Raw genomic sequence first — 6,000 nt, 5'->3', positions numbered from 1 at the left:
CTTATAGATGTAGGAACTAAAGTTCAGAGGGGTTACATTGCCTATGTTGAGTTGCCCAATGATGTTAAGATGAAGGTACAGACAGTCTAGTTAAAGACAATAGCCTTGGAATCAGAAAACCAGCTTTGATGCTTATTAATTGAGAAGTCTTGGTTAATTCACTTAAAATCTCTGATTGTCACATTTCTCACCTCTAAAGTAAGGATCCTGCCACTTAGCATAATGATTATGTTAAATGAAATGTGTGTGTGAAAGCACTTGGTATGTTGCGTACACACTCAATAAATACTCTTCCTTTATTTCTCCTTGTGTGATGCCTTGTTGCCTTCCTTATTCATTCAACCCAACACCAAATGGACTTGAACATTTGGATCATGTTTCTGGTAATGTTCACAGCTGATTCTATGCTGGTCTCTATCCTTTCATTCCTAATAGTAGATTTTCATGTTTATACCCATGGAGATAATTGAGAATGGTACTTCTGACCATCTCCACTGGGGTAACAATAAACTCAAGATTCCTCATAATGAATTAATCACTTCCTCACCCTATTGATTGTTATTTAGACTTCTTCTCATGACAGCCCTGTAATCCGGGTATTCTTGTTCTTAGTGTGAATTCATTTTATCACCATTGTCTCAGTCTTGGAGACTCAGAGCTTTCATACTATTTTCAACTCTCCTCCCTACCTCATTTCTCAAATCCTATTAAGTGCAAAATCTCATCCTGACAATTTTAGCTTCGAAATGCCTCTCACATCCTTTTCTTTCCTTATGTTTCCAATTCCCCTGTGGTACAGGCCCTTTGGCTACATAGCTGGACTATTGCAAAAACCTTCCAATTTGTTACCCCACTTCTAACTAATTTCCGTATCAACATTATCATGTTTATTTCTAAATTAACCTTCTAAAATACTACTTTAATCATGTCATCCTGTTAAAAACCTGTGACTTCTCAATGCTTTCAAGACCTAGCCTAAACTCCTTAACATGGCACTAAAGATCTGCCCTCACTTTTGTAATTTTATTTCCTTATGTGCCCACATAAAATAGGTCTACTATAATTTCCAAGGCACATCTGATAATTGTGTAACTCTGAAATTTTATTCTCGCCATATTATGTCCACTTGGAATTACTTTGATTCTTCTTCCAGACTTTCTAAAACCAAACTCTTCCTCGCCACAACTAAGATTACATCTTAGCAAAATAATAATTGATATATTGTTTTTCATCTTGCCCTATTTTATTTACTTTCCTTCCTTCTCTCCCCAGCTGTATACTAAAAAATTTAAGGACTATGAGTTTCACTACTCTCAAACCCCCAAATTGCATAGTACACAGAATGTGTACCACAAATGCATGATAATTAAATTGCAAAAAACCATGCGTGTAGCTAAACAGATACAGAACAGATGCTCAATATATATTTTTGACTTAATTTACAATAAGGTACAACTTCTTTACAAAGAACCAAAAAGTGAATTTTTTTTTTGCGGTATGCGGGCCTCTCACTGTTGTGGCCTCTCCCGTTGCGGAGCACAGGCTCCGGACGCGCAGGCTCAGCGGCCATGGCTCACGGGCCCAGCCGTTTCGCGGCATGTGGGATCTTCCTGGACTGGGGCACGAACCCGCGTCCCCTGCATCGGCAGGCGGACTCTCAACCACTGCGCCACCAGGGAAGCCCCCCAAAAAGTGAATTTTATCTTTATAATGTAAATCTTAATTGCAAGATGCAGCAATCGGCATCAAGATCTGCTACCAGTCTCTTAATGTGCTCTAGAAATTAGCCCAACGTGGAGCACTCTGTATTTAAAAAATGATATAATTGATGGTACAACTATAGTGCAGGTATTCACAAGCAAAAGAGAATAGTCAACATAATGATCTACTCCTCTGGAGAAAGACTCATAATTTTACGTCACTTAGCTCTCAGCTCTGTTTTGAGCCATTAAAAGAACCCTTATTCAAGACCTGTGGTTGCCAGGGAGAGGGGGCAAAGGGAGGGATGGATTGGGAATTTGGGATTAGCAGATGCAAATTATTATACATAGAATGGATTAACAACAAGGTCCTACTGGATAGCACTGGGAACTATATTCAATATCCTGTGATAAACCATAATAGAAAAGAATCTGAAAAAGAATGTATACATATGTATAGCTGAATCACTTTGCTGTACAGCAGAAATTAACACAACATTGTAAATCAACTATACTTCAATAAAATGAATTTTGAAAAAAGAACCCTTGTTTATTGTGACCAAAGTGTTGATAATGCAAGAGAAGACTTATCAGTTGAATCCCAATGCTTCCATATGCAATGACTTGCTCCTTCCAGGGTCACTGCCAAATCAAATCCTTGGTGGGAATATTTCCAGTAGCTCTATAAAGATAATTTTAAAAATAATTTTAAAGCCTGCATGTTTGAAAGTATTTTGACAAGTTTCTAAGGCTGTGCTGTTAGTCTGAATGTACAATTTCCTTCACATCTCTCAAATGGGAAATCACCAGAGATCTAACCAGTGATTTAGTGTTCACCCATGCTGGAGAGAAGCTTCAATGGTTCATTAATGAAGGCAGATTCCCACTCCTGTTGCCTTTGATTCTGGTTTTAATATAAGCTTCCTATCTGTGTGACTGTCACGGGCATAACACGGCACAGAGACGGCAGCTGAGAAACCAGAAAGTTATTTTTCGATCACATATAGGCAGCCTCATTCATTATACCAAAAAAATAAATTACTACTACTAATAAAAAATGTAACCTTTTCATATCACCCAAGTGACTCTTGAGTGTATTGTTTCTAAGTGGTTGTCAGTGTATGAAGCTCTCTCCTGTTGCATATGAAATTAAAAGTTATTTTGTCCTGAGATCCTTTTTTAGAAATTTACATTAATTCTGTATTATGCTTCTCCATTCTGTATTATTCTTTTTCCAGCTAACAATTATTTTGCATGACCAATGGAGAATTGCAGCACCTTTGGCTGTGTAGATACTGAATGACTCGTGATACTGGAAAAGTAACAAGGAAACAAAGTAAGACAAGCAAAGTAAGGATAACTGGATTTTATATATCAAAATCTCTTGATGATAAGGAGACTTCTTTGCTATTTTTCCTAAAGAAGCAGTGCTTCACTCATTGCATAAATCAAACACAAACGAAAAAGAACAGGGTCAAAGGATGCTTTAAAAATCCATTTGCTGGACTTCCCTGGTGGCGCAGTGGTTAAGAATCTGCCTGCCAATGCAGGGCACACAGGTTCGAGCCCTGGTCGGGAAAGATCCCACATGCCGCGGAGCAACTAAGCCCGTGTGCCACAACTACTGAGCCTGCGCTCTAGAGCCCGCGACCTACAACTACTAAGCCCACATGCCACAACTACTGAAGCTAGGCCTACAGCCCGAACTCCACAACAAGGGAAGCCACCGCAATGAAAAGCCTGCGCCCCGCAACAAAGAGTTGCCCCCGCTCGCCACAACTAGAGAAAACCTGCGCACGGCCAAAAATAAATAAATAAAAATTCATTTACTTCTTCTCAATGGCAAAGTACTACCTGGAGTTTTTTTTTTTTTTTTTTTCTTCAACAGAAGAGATGAAAATGTCTCTTTTTAAGTAGCTCAGTGAGACAGGGAAGCAGAGAAGTTAGGAATGAGCTTAAAAGCACTGATACAATCTGAGTATCCCAGGCCTAATTCTGATCGAGAAGGGTTCCCATTTGACCCAATACCCAGGAGACTTGCATTAAATATCTGGGCTTAGATGGTTCACACCAAAGCAAATGGGCAGCAGAAGATGGAGTGCATGATGCTACCTCACATTTCAGCAGTAACTGGATAAAAAGAGAAGGATACAAAATGAACCATGGTGTCCTAGATTAGATCCTGGAACAAAGAGTATTAGTGGAAAAACTAGTGAAATCCGAATAATGTTTGTAGCTTAGTTAACAGTATTTTCCCAAAGTTAGTGTCTAAGTTTTGAGAAATATATCATGTTAAGTGATGTGTTAACATGAAATAAAACTAGATGAAGCGTTGACAGGAACTCTGTGCTGTCTCTGCAACATCTCTCTAAATCTAAAATTATTCCAACATAAAAAAGTAACAAAAAGAGAGATGAGAGAGATAGCAAGAATGGTAGTTCTTGATTCCTCTTCAGCTGTTGGCCCATTGTTATAGAAGAAATATAAAATCTAAAATAAGATTATCACTCAATAACATATCCCATCAACAGACACAGAAATTATAATACCACTAATTTCCATAATTGCCAAAGTGAAAGACAACTGACTATTGTTAGGCTGGGTTCACATAACCACTCATGTCCAAGTTTCATTTTCTTCCCTCAGCTTTGTATGTATAGAGTCTAACACATCATTCCACACTTGTCCAGAAAACATAAGCTCTATGTTCTAGATCCCAATTAATTAAAATAATTGAGACCCCACAGCGTACACCAGCCATTATTCAGAACAAGCATAAGGTTCGGTGACTGTTTATTTACAGATAAGGGAAAATTAAAATTGATCCTATACACAGCCATTAAATAGAGGTATAATGTCTATCGTGTTCAAATTCAACTAAGAAAGGAATAAAATTTACACATTGCAGAAGGAAATCCCTTTTATTTATTTTATTTTATTTTATTTATCAACTGCTCTATGCTTCAGTTCCTTCATCCAAAAATCCCCCAAATCAGAGCTGGTAATAAAAACATCTGGGTTCTAGGTTTGCTGAAAAGATTAAATGAGGTAATGGAGGCCCATTCCTGATAGTAAGCATTCAGTAACATTTTATAAGAGTTTCTTCATCACTAGGAATCCCAGGGCTGTTGACGCAAAAGCTATTGGTGAAAACAGAGAGTCATAGATGGGAATGGGTCTAAACTTCAGGCCCTAAAGCACTCTGTGTGCCTTCTAAGTAGCATAAAACTGCTGTTAAATGAAACTGGCTACAGGTAGCAAGCCAATATAAGTGGGTGGATGTGAGATGAGGCCAAATTAGAGCTGAACAAAATTCAGCCTGCATTCCCAATGCTGAATTCTTACACAGTTTTCCATAATGTATGTTTCAGTCTTGAGGTACTCTGTCAAGCTAATGGATGCTGACAGAGCAATGCAAAAAGTGCCAGTGTACATCCGAGCTGTTAACTGAAGAGATAATGTCTCCTTTCTGTTGCTTCGGTTGGGACAATTTGAAACAGAATTTCGAGTTTGTAGACAATACATTCTCTCAAAATAAGAGATGTTCTCAGTATCTTCCTTGGGAACTTCAACAACAGGTGTTTGGCTTCTTGGATGGATGGATGCGGTCTTGGACGTCACCTCTTCCAAATCTGAGCCTTCAGGGGCCTCTCTTACCCTCATGGGCAGCACCACAGCGTTTAACACCGCTAACTGGCAGCCACGACGATGTCCCTCTCTAAAGTGCCACTTCCTTTTTGGAAGGTAAAAGCAGTCCGGCCATAATTAGCTCAGCACCCGTGGGCGGGTTAGAAGCCATACTGGGACTCCTTTCCCATCCTGTTTTTGTTCTGAGATCACAGCCTTAACACGTTATCTGCTTAATCAATTCTGCCATCTAGTGGGCACTTCCCATGCTACCGCTTTTCCTTCGGGGCTTTCCCTGTCCGATTGAGGGGCAGTTGGTAGTAGGTGGGGAAGGGAAACCGTAACCCTCCCATAAGAAAATAATCATTGGATAAAAGCAGGGAGAGGTTCCTGGGGCCTTACCTCCAGAAAACCAAGCAAGTAGGAGTCCTGCAGAGCTGTGTGGCTTCAGATCAGCAGACTGCAGCAGGCTCGGAGACCACCTGTTAAGCGAAAATCCCAAAATCTTCAAAGACCTTCCAATGCCAAAAACCTGTGATGAAAATCCTCCTGCGTTTCAACCATCTTTGAAGGCAGCCCCTGGTTAGCCCTGCCCCCTCCTTTCACCGAGAGCTGAGTGTGCCCCCCTCTGGGCTCCATGCAGATATTTTTGAAGAAAAAGAAAGGTTATTTG

The 6,000-nt window shown here is 39.8% G+C and overlaps 1 pseudogene; it reads left to right on the top strand.

Moving 5' to 3' along the window:
* The first annotated feature begins 5,408 nt into the window (after positions 1-5,408).
* The window catches only part of LOC115853311 (zinc finger CCHC domain-containing protein 10 pseudogene), a 52,656-nt pseudogene continuing 52,064 nt past the window's right edge, over positions 5,409-6,000 (top strand).

The sequence above is a fragment of the Globicephala melas genome, chromosome 18, assembly GCF_963455315.2.
Source record: "Globicephala melas chromosome 18, mGloMel1.2, whole genome shotgun sequence".
NCBI lineage: Eukaryota > Metazoa > Chordata > Mammalia > Artiodactyla > Delphinidae > Globicephala > Globicephala melas.
The sequence above is the reverse complement of the archived record's forward strand: the minus strand, read 5'-3'. Positions and strand labels throughout refer to the sequence as shown.